Source organism: Carlito syrichta, unplaced genomic scaffold, assembly GCF_000164805.1.
Source record: "Carlito syrichta isolate Samal-C Ts95f unplaced genomic scaffold, Tarsius_syrichta-2.0.1 Scaffold303572, whole genome shotgun sequence".
NCBI lineage: Eukaryota > Metazoa > Chordata > Mammalia > Primates > Tarsiidae > Carlito > Carlito syrichta.
This window is the reverse complement of record NW_007247668.1, coordinates 712,881-728,802: the sequence shown is the minus strand read 5'-3', so window position 1 is coordinate 728,802 and position 15,922 is coordinate 712,881.

Below are 15,922 nucleotides of genomic sequence, written 5' to 3'. Positions count from 1 at the left end.
GGAAGAATCACCAGAGCCCAGCAGGTCGAGGTTGCGGTGGCCGGGAGCGGCCACTGCACTCCAGTCTGGGCGACAGAGTGAGACTCCAACTCAAGAAAAATAATAATAATAATAATAATAACAAATATTAAGATAAAGAAAATGAAGAGAAACGTATGTAAAATATTTCATAAAGGATAATAATTTATAGAAGTGTTAAATGAATATTCTAGAACCGCAAAATACAATATCTACAATTAGATCACTTGATGTGTTTAACAGAACACAGCAGAAGGAACTTGGGGAACTCAGACAGATTGATAGAAATAACCAAATTAAAGTATAGAGTAAAAAAAAGAAAAGAAAGCACAGAGAATAGGAGACATCAGGGACATGACTAAAGGGTCTAACATACATGTCATTTTACAGTAAATGAAGTATAAAGTAGAAAAAATATTTAAGGAGGCCAGTCTTCTTAAAACTCATGCTTGTAATCTTAGCACTTTGGGAGGTTGAGGTGGGAGGATCATTTGAGGCCAGGAGTTCAAGACCAACTTCAGCAGCATAGCAAGACTTCATCTCTACAAAAAAATTAAAAAGTTAGTTGGTTATAGTGGCATGTGCCTGTCATCATAGCTACTTAGGAGGCTGAGGTGGAAGAATCACCTGAGCCCAAGAGTTCGAGGCTACAGTGAGCTATGATCATGCCACTATAGTCCAAACTAGCAACAGAATGAGACCCTGTTTCTAAAAATGAAAAACAAAAAAATATTTAAGGAAATAACACTTACATTATTTTACAAATATGACAAAAGTCACACGTTTCAGAAGTTTAACAAAATCCAAACAGAAGTAATACAAAGAAAACCACAAGTAGGCACTTCACAAACAGCTGAAAATTAAATATAAATAAACAAAAAGAAAAAAACCACACATCTCAAACGCAATTTTTAAAATGTATATATTGTTTTCAAGGAAAAAGCAGTAAGAAAGATAGCTGATTTCTCAATAAAAACTATTGAAGCCTACAGACATCAATAAAGTGCCAAAAGAAAAAAAATAACTACCAATCTTGAATTCCAGGTTGTACCAGGAAAGATATCTTTAATAAATGAAACCTATATAAATACTTTTAAGAAAACAAAGTTTAAGCAAATACATCATGGGCAGACTAGTCCTACAAAAAATACTTAAGAAAATTGTTCAAGACAAAGTAAAAATAATCATTGCAAATGAGAACACAGAAATGCAAGAAACAATAAAAAAGCATCAGGAATATCAAACATTGATAAACATATAAGACTCATGGCCATTTAAAATAACAATAATAAAGTTTTATGTAGTTTAAAATATATACCAAAGTAAAACATATTTTTTAAAAATAGCAAAACATGTAAGGCATAAAAGTAGCAAAAAATTTCTGCATTTTTCAGAATGTAGTGTAGTGCCAATTTAAGGTAGACTACAATAAATTAAAATGCATTTTATAATTTCAATGGTAACCACCAAAAGAATAAAGTTATGACTAACAAAATAGTCAATAGAAGAAATCTAATGGAATAATGGTAAGAAAGAAAAACCAAAGGAAAAGAAATCAGATGCAACAGATAGAAAACAATAAGTTGGTAGATTTAAAACCAAATATATCAGTAATAACATAAATTTAAATAGACTTACCCCACTAAAACACTAAATTTTAGCACTAAGCACTAAAAATTAAACACTAAACACTAAATTAAAACACTAAAGTGCCATATTGAATAGTAAAAAGATGCAAAGCTATTTACAAAAAATATACAACAAATATAAAGACAAAGATATGTTTAGAATAAAGGACTGGAAAAGATGTTCTATGCAAACATTAACGAAGAGCTGGTGTGGCTCTATTAATATACAAAGTAGATTTTAGGGTAAAAATTATTATGAGAGATAAGGAGAAACATTTTTAAAAAGTAAAAAAAAAAAATCGGTCAGGCTCGGTGTTTCAACCTGTAACCCAGCACTTTGGGAGACTGAGGTGAGTGGACTGCCTGAGCCTGCAGGTTCAAGACGAGCCCGGGCAACTTGGCAAGACCTCATCTCTACAATAAATTAAAAAAAAAAAACATTAGCCAGGCATGGTAGTACATGCCTGTAGTTCCAGCTACTTGGAAGACTGAGGCAGAAGGATCACCAGACCCAGCAGGTCGAAGCTGGGGAGGCCGTGAGTGTGCTACTGCACTTCAGCCTGGGCGACAGGAACTGCAACTCAAAAAAAAAAAAAAAAGTAAAAAAATCAAATCAATAGAAAAGAGTCATAAATATATATGTACTTAATAATATATATTCAAAACATATAAAGCAAAAGTTGACAAGACTAAAAGAAGAGATAGACAAATGCACAATTCCAGCTGGAGATTTTAACAAACCTTTCCCAGTAACTGATAGAACACAGATGAAAAACAAAAAATCAACAAGGTTACAGGAGTTCTGGACAACACTGAACAACTTGACCTACTTAAGATATATAGAACACTTTACAGTAATTGTAAGACATATATCATTTTCAAGTGCACACGAAATATTCATTAAAATAGAACCTACTCTGAGTTTTATTGTCAAATTTCAAATGGTCAAGGGATTGAAAATATACAGTATATGTATCTGACCACTGTGTAGAATCAAATAAAACCCAGAATAGAAAGATAACTAAAACATTTTCAAACGTCTGAAAATTAAGCAACATATCTCTCAATAAATCTTAGGTTAAAAGAAGTCACATGAAAATTAGAAAACATTTTAATACTACAGAGATTTAAGTAAAATTTTTAAGTTAAAAATAAAGACAACATTTTAAGATGACTGTTAAACATTTAAGGTGAAAATACAACATATCAAAACTTATAAGATGCCTAAGTTTGGAAGTTTACTAAAAAGTTAAACGCACACCTTCCTCATAACACAGTCATTGTACCCCTAGATGTTTACCAAAAAATAAGGAATGCAGATATTCATACTAAGATTTGTATATGAATGTTTATAACAGATTTACTTTTAATAGGTCAAACTAGAAATAACCCAAAGGTCTGTGGACAGTTGAATGGATAAATAAATTGTGATATATCCATACAAGGGAATAATACTCAGAAATGAAAAGTTACAAACGATTAAAACACATGAGTAAATATAAAAATATTGTGTATAATTTTATCAGACAATAAGAGTACATATCCTCCTATCCCTTTTACATAAAAGTCTAGAACTCAAACTAATTTGTAGTGACAGCAAACAGATCAGTCATTGCCACAGGATAGGGAGGGACAGAAGCTAAGGCTTACTAAGAGGCAAGAGGTAAATCTGGAGGTGTTAGAAATGTTCATCATCTTTGACTGTGGTGATAGCTTCGTGTGTGTGTGTGTGTGTGTGTGTGTGTGTGTGTGCATATATATATGTCAAAACTCATCAAATTGTACATTTTAAATGTGTGCAGTTATGACTGATTATCAATCAACTATATCACGATATAGCCACAGAAATCTGTAAGTAAACTTATAGAAGGTATGAGACTTTTTGCTTCTGCTATGGAAGATTAATCAGAGTAACTATACTGGAGTAGCCTTCTCTCTGTAAGCAACTATACTACGAGACAAAAATAGATGAGGTTACTGTGTTTAGGCATTTGACGGCACAAGACTACAATCCCTGAAGGGAGGAGAATTCTGAGCTGAGCATTATGATTGTCCTGGATCTCTGTTTGGGGACAAATTCCTGACTATGGCACAGTGAACTGAGTCTCAGCAGGGCTTGGCAGTCTCACTGAGATGAGTCAGGAATTCGAGTCTGGGTAAGATGAAGTGCCTAAAATCTGAGGGGCAAGGTACCAGGGAGAAGGGAGCCTCGAGAAGCAGGAGTCAGGGAGAAATATATGGGGGTTCCCCTCTAAATCCCTGGCTAAGGGCTGGGCTATACCTATACAAGGCAAGACTACATGACTTTTCAGAAAGTAGCTTCTTGGGGGAAAAAAAAGATACAAGACAACAAGCAAGTGCTGAGAAGTGTTGAAATTTCTGTTCAGCCAATAACTCATTAATCTCCAGGATCCAACTGAGACACCCAAAAGGCTATACTTTAGGATTAAGGTCTACACCTTAGATTAAGGCCTTCTCTGGACCCATCTCAAAAAAAGCCTAAAACCATGTCCAAACAAGTTCTCCGGGGGAGAGAGAGTTTGTAGGTTTAGTCCTGCCAAGTTAATGGGGCTTGGGAAACACCTTAACAAAAGGTAAAACCAGCTGAGAGTGGTGGCTCATGCCTATAATCCTGGCTCACTTTGGAGGGCAAAGGTGAGAGGATTGCCGGAGTTCAGGAGTTCAAGACCAGCCTGAGCAAAATGGCAAGACCACATCTCTACAATAAATTAAAAAATTAGCCGGGTATGGTGGCATATGCCTGCGGTTCCAGCTACTTGGAAGACTGAGGAGAAAGGATCACCTGAATCCAGAAGGTCGAGGCTGCCGTGGCCGTGAGGATGCCACTATACTCCAGACTGGGTGACAGAGTGAGGCTCTGACTCAAAAAACAAACCAAAAAAAAACACCAAAATGTAAAAACAAACCCTCATGGGTATAGCACTAAAGTCAACGTTCTGTAGATAAATGTAACAGTGTCCAAATTTATCTCTAATGTATCATTGATTCTCTCTGATGTATCATTACCAGAGGCCATTTTTAACAACAACAACAGCAACAAATATTACTAGTCATGTCAAAAAATAAGCAATTATGATTCATAGTCAGAGAAAGAAAAAAACAGTTAATAGAAACCAACCCTGAGATGACCCAGATACTAGTTTAGCAATGACTTCAAGCAAGCTTATAAATATGGCAAGCCGGGCTCGGTGGTTCAGCCTGTAATCCCGCGCCTCTGGGAGGCTGAGGTGAGTGGATTGCCTGAGCCCGCGGGTTCGAGACCCGCCTGGGCAGTGAGACCTCATTTCTACAATGAATCAAAAAATCAGCCGGGCATGGTAGCGCATGCCTGTAATCCCAGCTACTCGGAAGGCTGAGGCGGAAGGATCACCGCAGCCCAGCAGGTCGAGGCTGCGGTGGCTGGGAGTGGCCACTGCACTCCAGTCTGGGCGACAGAGTGAGACTCCAACTCAAAAAAAAAAAATATGGCAAAAAAAAAGTATGCTCTTAATGAGTAAACAGATAGAAAACCTAAGCAAAGAAATGAAAACTTTTAAAACATAAAAATTCTACTGCAGAAAGTATAATAATTAATATTCTTAAATCATTCATGTGGTTGAATAGTAGATTGGAGATGGCGAAAGAAATAGTCTATGAACTTTAAGACGGATAACACAAATTTTAAAGCTGAAAAACAGAGAGAAAAAAATACAAGAAAGAAATGAACATAGTTTCAGGGACCTGTGTGATAATATTAACATATTGTTACAGTATAAGTGAATTCCCAGAGTGGGAATTAGATGAGGCCACAAAAATTGAACAAAATAATGGCCAAGGAAACCTGAAATGGCTAGACATTTTATAGATTATTACACTGATCCACTTTATTGATGACATCATGCTAATTGGACCAGATGAGGCAGCAGTGAAAACTTTGGTAAGACACATTGGCTTCAGATCGTAGGAGATAAACCTTATGAATATTCAGAAAACAGACACAACAATAAAATGTTCAGGTATCCCCTCCAAAGTAAAGGACAAATTATTGTATCTCCTACCTCCTAACACTAAGAAGAAAGCATAAATGCAGGGTGGGTCTTTTCAGGTCACAGAGGCAGATATTCCACACCTAGGGATATTTCTCCTGCTGCCCAAATAACACGTGAGATGAAAGGCAACAGGCTTTCAGTGGGGGTAAAAGCAGGAAAGAGCACTGCAACAAGTCCAGGCTGTGATTCAAACAGTCCTATCACTTGGGCCATACACCCAGAGAGACCCTGTACTATTAGAGATATCAGGGATGAGAAAAGGCACTATGTGGAGTTTATGAAAAGTTCTCCTTAGATAACTACAACATAGATCCCCAGGGTTCCAGAGTAAAGTGATGCCAATTACTGAAGATAAGAATGCATCTTTAAAAAAAAAAACAGCTCTTGGCATGCTGTTGGGTTCTGGTAGAGACTGGAGGTCCTGACCATTGGCCGCCAAATAGGCCAGGCAGTTGCAACTTTCCATATGAGCTGAGCTCTGTCAGAGTCACTGAGTTCTAAGTTTGAACAAGTCCAACAGCAATTCATCATAACGTGGAAGTGTTACATCCAAAAGTGGCAGGAGCAGGACCAGAGGGCACAAGTAAGCTGCCCAAGCAAGTGGTGCAGACTCTATATAGAACTGGCACCTCTTCAGCACACTCCTGTGACTTATCCTTTAGAACAAGCTTCCAGAAAAGGAAACGGTCCCAGACCTGTTCATAGGTGGGATTGGATCCACTGTCACAGGAATCCACACAACACTGCAAGGGGCAGCAGAGCCCGTTATGCGGGAAAGCAAAAAATAGATGGTAGCTCTACTACAGCCCCGTTCAGAGGTGGTCTTGAAAGATGGTAGTGAAGGGATATCCTTTTATTGTGTATAGCTCAGGGTTATCCACCTTCTGTATGGAAAAGAAGGTGTAAGAATATATACAGATAGGTGGCAACAACCGGTTGACCAATTGGTCAGAGACCTGAAGAAGAAATATGGGGAAGATCAGAGATGTGAAAGTCTTGAGAGAAGAAACATGTGGGTAGATATATGTCAGTAGGCACAGAGTGTGAAGATCTTTGTAACATATGTTAATTTCCATCAGAATATTACTTCCACAAAATGCACCTCCCACAATCAGGCAAACTGGCTTGACCAGTTGACACTGCCAGCTTCTGTCATCAGTCACCCTGGGGCCGGCACAGTAGGCACATGAACAGAGTCGCCATGGTAGCAGGGGTGGAGACTATGTACAAGCTCTATAGCTTTTACCAGGACTGATCAGATGAGTACCCTGCTGTCAGGAGAGACCAAAACTGGTTCCACAACACATCGCCATTCTTCGATGGGACCAACTAGTTCCTTAGTAGCACGTTGGCCATATTAGACTTTTTCCACTCAGGAAGGAGTAGAGATTTTGACAAGTATAAATACTCATTTTGGGAGTGAGTTTCCCTTTTCTTCTCACAGGGAGTAGTACTGGATTCACTAGCACAAGATTCTGCATAACACTGCACTAAACCAAAAGATTCACTTTATAATAAAGGGGGTATGAGAATGAGTACATGATCATGGAATCCACTGGTCATATATACTTCACTGCAAAGAAGCTACTTTGAAGGATGGAATCAGCTCCTGAAAATATAGCTCACATGCTATCTCAGAGGTGGTATCTGGCGACATTGAGGCAACATCCTTCAAGATGTGGCATATATTTGAAATCAATGACTCTTATGCCATGATTTGTTCTTGCATGTTTTTTTCTGACACCAAATGTGTGATGTCATTTCCAACACCAACAAGCATTTCCCCAACTCTCTGACCCCAACTGGGTGTCCAGCCATTCCATTAAATTCCGACACTAACCACCCAGAGTTAGTGCAGATCCCACACGTCGAAGACTCAGTTCCACAAGAATGCTCCCACTTCAGACACCAGCCTCAAGAGGGAGCCCCAGAAACCCCACATGCTGCCTGGTTAACTACAAAGTCAGAGGTTTTCACCAAAGTCCCTCAGGCTTAATAATTAGCTGGGGCCAGGCTCAGTGGCTCAACCTGTAATCCCAGCACTTTGGGAGGCCAAGGATTGCCTGAGCCCACGGGTTCCAAACCAGCCCGGGTAACTTGGCGAGACCTCATCTGCACAATAAATAAATAAATAAATAAATAAATAAATAAATAAATAAATAAATAAATAAAAATTACCTGGGCGTGGTACTGCGCACTTGTAGTTCCGGCTACTTGGAAGGCTGGGGCAGAAGGATCACCGGAGCCCAGCAGGCCGATGCTGGGGTGGCTGTGAGTGTGCCACTGCACTCCAGCCTGGGCAACAAAGTGAGGTTCCAACTAAAAAAAAAATAATAATAATTAGGTGAAATGACTCACAGAACGAAGAAAGTGCTTTACTTATGATCACGAGCTTATGATAAAGGATACAACTCAGGAACAGGCAAATGGGATACCGCATTTGTATAGGGCAAAGCATGGAGGAAGTGGGTGGGTGAGAGTGGTGAAGAGCTTCCATGCTTTCTCCAGGTGTGCCATCCACCCAGCACATCAACATGCTCACCACCCCTGAAGCTCCTAGAACCCTGTCATTTAGGAATTTTTATGAAGGTTTCATTATGTAGGCATGATTGATTAAATCCTTGGCCACTGGTGATTGAACTCAGTCTCCAGTTCTTCTCCCCTCTCAAGATGGAGGATGGAGATAGAAGTTCTGACCCTCCAATCCTGTAGTTAGTTTTTCTGGTAACCATCCCTATCCGGAAGCTATCTATGTAGGTCACCACTGTCTCCCATGAGTCATCTCATTAGCATACAAAAGAGTAAAATTCCAGGGATTTTAAGAGCTCTGAGCTACAAGCTAAGTACAAAGACCAAATATTCATGTTTTTAGTATACCACAGTTCCCAGTAATGGAACCTATAGGTTTAAGAACCAATGGGTGGCCCCCTGGTGAGTTAGTGCTTACTGCCCCTGCGATTCTGGGCTCCATGTGTTTAGAGATCCTGGTCCCAAAGAGAGAATTCCTATGCCAGAAGATATGGTAAGAGTAAAAATGGGACTATAAGCTACAATTGCTACTTGGGCACTTCAGGCTCCTTATGCCCAGGGACCAGCAGACCAGAAGAAGAATCATCACCTTGACAGAGCTAATTGACTCCAATCATCAGGAGGAAAAATGAGCTTCTTTATACTGTGAGGCAGAAAGAATTATGTTTGGCATTCAGGTGATTTACTTGGATGCTTCTTAGTACTCTCTGGTCCTATGATGAAAGGAAATGCACAAGTGCTGTAGTCGTATCATGAGAGGGACATGATAGCCAGGGGTTCAAACCTCCTGGGTGAGTGCCTGTGTTACACTCTGTGATGGTTAACTTTCTGTGTCAACTTTGCTAGGCCATGGTGCCCATTTTCTTGGTCAAACACTAGTCTAGATGTTGCTTTGAAGGTATGCTGTAGATGTGCTTACCATTTACAATCAGTTGCCTTTAAGTAAAGTAGATTATTTCAGTAATATGGGTGGACCTCAGAAGAAAGAATTTTGCCTCAAGACATAGAAATACTGCCTGAGCTTTCTTTTTTTTTTTTTTTTTTTTTTTTTGAGTTGGAGTCTCCCACTGTTGCCCAGACTGGAGTGCAGTGGCCGTTCCCAGCCACCGCAGCCTCGACCTGCCGGGCTCCAGCGATCCTTCCACCTCAGCCTTCCGAGTAGCCGGAACTACAGGCGCGCGCTACCACGCCCGGCTAATTTTTTGATTTATTGTAGAGATGAGGTCTTGCCTGCCCAGGCGGGTCTCGAACCCTCGGGCTCAGGCAATCCACTCACCTCAGCCTCCCAAAAGTGCGGGATTACAGGCTGAGCCACCGAGCCCGGCTCTGCCTGAGCTTTCAATCTGCTGTTCTGCCTTTATAGATTTCAGACTTGTCAGCCCACAACTCCACGAGCCAATTCCTTAAAAGAAATCAATCTCCTCTCCGATCTTTTATCTCTGAAGAGAGTGAGAGGGATCTCCTATTAGTTCTGTTGGATCCCTGGAGAATCATGCCTGATACATACACGTGACAGAGCAAATCACTGAGACCAAGAGTTATGCTAGCTGAGGAGAGGAATTTAGAATGGAGAGTGAGGAAGGTGAGGATGAGTATCAGTTGCAGCCCCAACACCTCCTGGAGGCTTAATGGCAGTTGTTCTCTCAGGAAAAGGAGCAAATGAATCCTGGAGGAGAGTCTCCCATAACGTCTAACTTACATGTGAGCGGTATTGCCAAAGTCACGTCTCCTTCCCAGAGAGGCCCACTCCAAAGACTGATGTATGAGAGCGGACACTCTCTCGACTCTGAGGGATCATCCCAGTTTCAGCACTCCCCACCGGGTTGGCTGAAGACTTTGTTGAGACTGTACTGCAGCTCAGCTTCTCTCTGTGCTTAATCTTACTTCTTTCAATTATTGAAAAAAGAGGTGTTAACATCTCAACTATGATTGTGAACTGAGCAAAAGAAACAAACACAAGAGAGTAAATACTCTATGATTTCATTTATATGAAAGTCTAGAACAAGCAAAACTTTATTATTATAGAAGTAAGAACAGTGGTTATATGTGTGAGTGTGTGTGTGTGGATTGGTGGATGGGATGGTTATTGATTGGGAAGGGGCACAGAGGAATCTTCTGGTTGATGAAAATGTTCTACATCTTGATCTGGTAGTGGGTACACGGGTGTACTCATATGTAAAAACACAGCTCTACATTTAAATGTATGCAATTAAGTATATTTAAGTTACACCTGTATTTAGCAAATGGTATTTTAAAAGGTAAATAGAGCTTATTTGAATCCCAGTTAGATCTCTTGGTAGATGTGTGCCCTTTTGGAAACTCTAAGCCTCAGTTTCCTCTACTCCAAAATGAGGGATTGAACTGGATGTCTGAATTATATGGAATGGGTCTATCAAAGCAGCTCTTTAAAGTGTTTTTACAAATTGAAGAAAAAAAGAAATCATTTTTAAAAGGCAGTTCTCAAAAGAAAAACAAATTGTTTGAAACTTACAAGAAAAAAATCAAGCAAAAAGAGAGCATTTTTATCCTAGACAATATGTTTTAAAAAATAAATGCAAATATTCAGTGTAGCTTTTTTATTGTTTCCAAAGCATTCATTCCACCATTTCTTCTTCCTCAAAGAACCCAGAACCTCACATACACAAGGTTTGGTGGGGTTCACCTCGCCCCTAGTTTCAAGGATGGACATCATGGGTCAATCAGTGTCATTTCATCTCCTGCGCCCATGGAATCTGTCCCTTCATGGGAGAACAGAATGGAACCCAATACCAAAATAATCAGCAATCATACTTCCTTGGCTTGAGTAAGTTAGTAACATAAGTTGACACAATCCAAAGGAAGATCAGATATTTGTCTGATAATTGGGCAAAAAGATTCAACTCCTGCCTTTGGATTTATCAATTAAAGAAGACAATACAGTCTTTTTATTATTGAACCAGTATGAGTTATAATTTTTCTCCCTTAAAACCAAAATCATTCTATCTTATATAGCAGTGTCTATGAAGATTGTGAAAAAGTAGCATCAATATGCCGCTGGTAGAATAAATCTGATACTACCTTTTGGAGGGCAATTTGCCAATATGTATTAAAAGGCAGTATGGTAATACCCTTCAACCTAGTATATAAACTTGTAAGAATTTATTCATTCATTCAACAAATATTTTAAGCACTGACTATGAGCCAAGCACCATTCTGGGAGTCAGGGATTTAGCAGTGAACAGAACAAAGCCCCTTATGGAGGCAGCCTCAGACAATAATCAAGGCTGAGTAAAAAGATTTATCTCAAAGGGTATCTGTTTCAAAGCCCTTTATAAAGGGGGAAAATTGGAAGAATATAAATGTTCAACAAAAGGAGATTGCTTGAATAAAATTGGGGGCATCAACATAATAAAATGTTATTTAGGTATTTTAAATGAATCATAGAAACTATTTAATGATAAAGAAAAATATTCACCATGTAGGATACTAGTAGGTGAAAAAAGTTGACAGTAATACATAATGAAGACTGTAAATTTTGTTTATACACTATGTGTGTATATTTATGTACAAGAAAAGTCTGGAATTAGATACTTTAAACTGTCAACAGATATTTTGAGGAGTAGAATTGTGGGTGATTTTCATTTTCTTCTTTGCAGATGTCTATGCTTTTTCATAATTTTGTACCATGAATATACCCTTTCCTTCCTAGCAAAGAAAAATATAAACTTACAAAATGATCTTAAATAGCTTAAATTGAAAATTTAATAAATAACACTCAAGTATTAACGTTACACCAACTCCTAAATCCAAAGTGACCCTCTATAGACATCTTTAAACAAATGGTCAGTCTGGCATTCTCCATTCTAGAATGTATCTGCTCAGGGAAGACCAGAAGGCCTTTTCTGACCACATTTGTACTTTTTAATGGAAATCAAACAAAGTCTTGGAGCTGGTTAATGACTGACTGGCTTAGGCCCTAGGTCTCCTGTCTTAGGATCCAAGGCTATTTCCACCACCCTGTGCCCTCTGCCCATGCACAGCAACATCATTAGAATGAATCTGTCATCAAGACAGAGGTCATTCAATACATTTGGAGAGTATCATCAGTTCTCTAAAAATAGCTTGGCAGCTTGGAGGCTCACTGTTTTAAGACTTAAAACCAAAGGACACCCTGAGTTTAAAATGTGAGGAACACACATTGGGTTTAAAATGTTTGCTTTCTCTTTCTTGCCTTTCAGATTTATATAACGGAATTTAACGTGTGCATACACTTAAAACCACTTTTACACAGACAGGATGAAATTGTTGGCAAGGTGAAGTTGGGAGTGAACTTTTTTATACCCCCCCACTGTAATTTTTGCCCTTGCCTATCCACCACATAAACCTACTCTGCTTTCTGTTTTTTAGATTTTTTATTGTAAAAGAGGTATTATGACTGTAATGGCTGAATAACAGTTACAAATTTCCATTTCACTTTACTTACCAGCTTAGCTGTGGTTTAATGCAGCGCGAATTCCCCCAGAGGTGGGTCTGAGCCGAACTGACTAGGTTTCTAACTGCCAATTCTTCTGCACACTAAAATAGCAGCATAACCTATTACACACATTTGTTATCTGTTACCAAGAGAGAATTACCAACCCACCCAGAGAAACAAAAATACAACTGATGATGGGACTTCTCGAAAGACCAGAAAACCTGTTGGTTTTACATCAGAATGCTCACGCAGACAATTCAAAAGAAGATAAAACATTTGCAGACAACTAGAACACATGACTTCACTGAAGTCATATTTTTGTTTTTGTTAAAAAAAAAATACTTGGCCTAAAAGACTCTGTAGGTAGTCAGTTCTAATCAAGAATGTATTTCTTCCCATCAAGCCTGAAGCCAGATATCTTCAAGACATCAATTCTTTTCAGTAAATATTCCTTGAATAATGATATATGTAGAATCTGTGAAGGAGTTAAATGACCTGCAGGAGATCTAGTGACACCTGAGAATGAAACCCTGCTCTCAGGTGGCTTATTGTCCAAGGCAATACTGTCTCTGGAGTAAGAGACTGAGTTAGATCAGTGCTTCTCAATCTTCAAGAAATATCACTTTTTTTTCCCAAAATTCTTCTAAAAGCCCATGAGCTTGGAACTGATTTCCATGATTAATTTAAGAGAGAGGGAGAAAAAAAGAGAAAATAGACAAATAAATTTGACACTTGTGAGTTTGGCTCTGGTCTTTATAATCAGATAAAGATTTTGAACAAAGTTGACAATAATTTATTGTAAATAATAAAATAATATCGATCTTGTCATGGAGTAGGAACTAAGAACTCAGGGTCATCCATATGTACTAATTTGGATATGACAAGCTCGGAACTTATTTATAACTTTTCAAGTATTTTATGGCTCTTTCTTTCCAAAGAAGCACACATCATATTGCACAAGGTCTGTGAAAATACAAGTATTCTCTGCCAAAAGCAGCTGCGAAAGCAAAAGGATTACCCAAGTACTGTTTTTCAAACCTGAATTTGTAATGAGTAATTGTACAGAAATATTTGGTACTTAATAACCTTGAAATTTTGAATTCAGAAAGACTTTATGGCCCCAAGGCTACATGGTTTGATGGCTCAGGTTCATAAATCCAACAAGAATGGATCTAGGCTTTGTAACTGTGCCCACCTTTGTGCAAATGTAAAACAAAACCCACTGTGGGCATCTACAGTGCTTAGCAAAGAGCCTGCCTGGGTGAGGCAGTAAGGGAACTCGATGAAGGTTTGTCGAGATGAACTGGGTATGAATTATGGCTTCTATATAAATAAGTTTGGAAAATAAGGAATCTCCATCCCTCTTAACCTTTGCTCTCAGTGACTCACTAATACCACGAATACTAATGCTTTAATTATATCTGAAATTCAAAATTAGGGAATATCCAGGCATCATTTCGTACAAAATGAAAATAGTTTCAAACAAAGCTATCAAATATTTACCGCTCCCTTGAAAGAAAAGAGCCCACCAGTCGGAGGTTGCATGGGATTGCAGGGACAGTGGCTGCATTATTTTCTCTGGGACCAATGGCAAGGAAGCATCTTATTTCCAGAAGCCGGGTTCTATGACACAGGTATTCCAACCTGGGATCAGAATTTCCTTGTAGATCTCTCCACTTTACCTAGTGAAAATCCAAGCTGCTGGCTACACTCCCGGACACCCAACGTCCCTGATGCTATCACAGTCCTCTCCAGGTGGGCTCCCAGTCCAGGTAGGAAGAAAGGTGAGACAGCCAAAAATGCCCTTCTAAGGCTTCTCTGTAAGTAGTTTCCCCTCACAAAAGGGTTCTGCCTGAGCCTCATCTAAGTACAGTAATTCTTAAATGACACTGCAAGATGGATGTTGAATATTAAAAAACACGCCTCCTCTCTTTCCCGGCCTGCTTTGTTTTTCTAATTTTTAAAAATTATCATTCATCATGCCAGCACAGAGTCCCTTTTGAACCTATCCTTTTCTTAAGCAATGAGAAGAGGGTGTTGCTTACAATTTCAATTTCTGGCTCTCATCTGTCTGTAAAATACTTTTTTTAAAATTAGATTTGAAGATATTTTCAACTTTAGATAGACTTCTTATTTCTCCATATCTCCCACTGGAGGTTCAAATTTAAAGAAACCGATGACCTTAAACAGTCAACCTTATGCTAAAGTCAGCAAGATGAAAAACGGAATTTAACGTTTTGCACAGGAATATTTGCATTCCCATTAGCTTTTGCAAATACAACATTTCTCATCCTCTTGGATGGATTGCAAAGGTGCCCTGGAAAGGGAAACAGAGTATGTGGCTCTCTAACAAGTTAACACACTGAACTGCTTCCGTGGGAATAAATGGTGCGGCTCAGGGACGATTAATGTGGGGGCATTAGAGTGGACTCCTGGTGGAAAGCACTCAGAAAAAAATTGTGCACCAGCGGTGGTGAGTGACACTTTCTGCTCACATCAAATATTTTCATCTAAACCGCAAACATGACTGAATGATTTCAAGGCCTAACTCAATGTACTCTTGATTAAAAGAAGTTTCAAAACACTGAGGTAAAATAGTAAATGTACTTAGGGTGCCCTGTGTTCTACGAATGCTTTCGAGTCTGCTGGTAATCAGTGGTTATGTAACAAGTCGATTTCAAAAATTATACCTTTTACATGATCACCTGGATAAAACAGATGAGGTCAAGTCATAGACATTCTTGTAATCCAAATAGAAGGAAATAGATTTTGCTTAGAAAACAAGGGGAGGCCTTATGATGAGACATCTGTGCCAATCTTCCCAAACAACTAAGTTAGAGAGGAAAGACAAATTTGGTGACTGAGGGGGCTAAAGTACTAATTGATGGTCCTCTGAAACAGAAGGCGGTGCCTGACGGGCATAGGTACCTACGGTTACTTCGTTTGGCTGAGCTATGAGCAGTTAAAGCTAATGGTCTCCCAAGCACACCCAAGCGCTAGATTCCCCCCACCCTTCTGACTCTACCTCTCTAGCTCTCCCCAGCACCGGCTCCTTGGGGCCAAGGAAAGTTGGGGCCATCCTGCTCACTCTCCAGACCCCAGAGTATCCAGCTCGTGTACTGCCGGTGTAGCTCCTTGGCCCCTGCGCCTGAGAGGGGGGACCAGCCTCTCGGCGAATCGCTCCAGGCCCGGGGCCCCCAGCTCGCCTGTCCAGCTCGCCGGCCCCGTCTGGCCCCGAGGCCGCG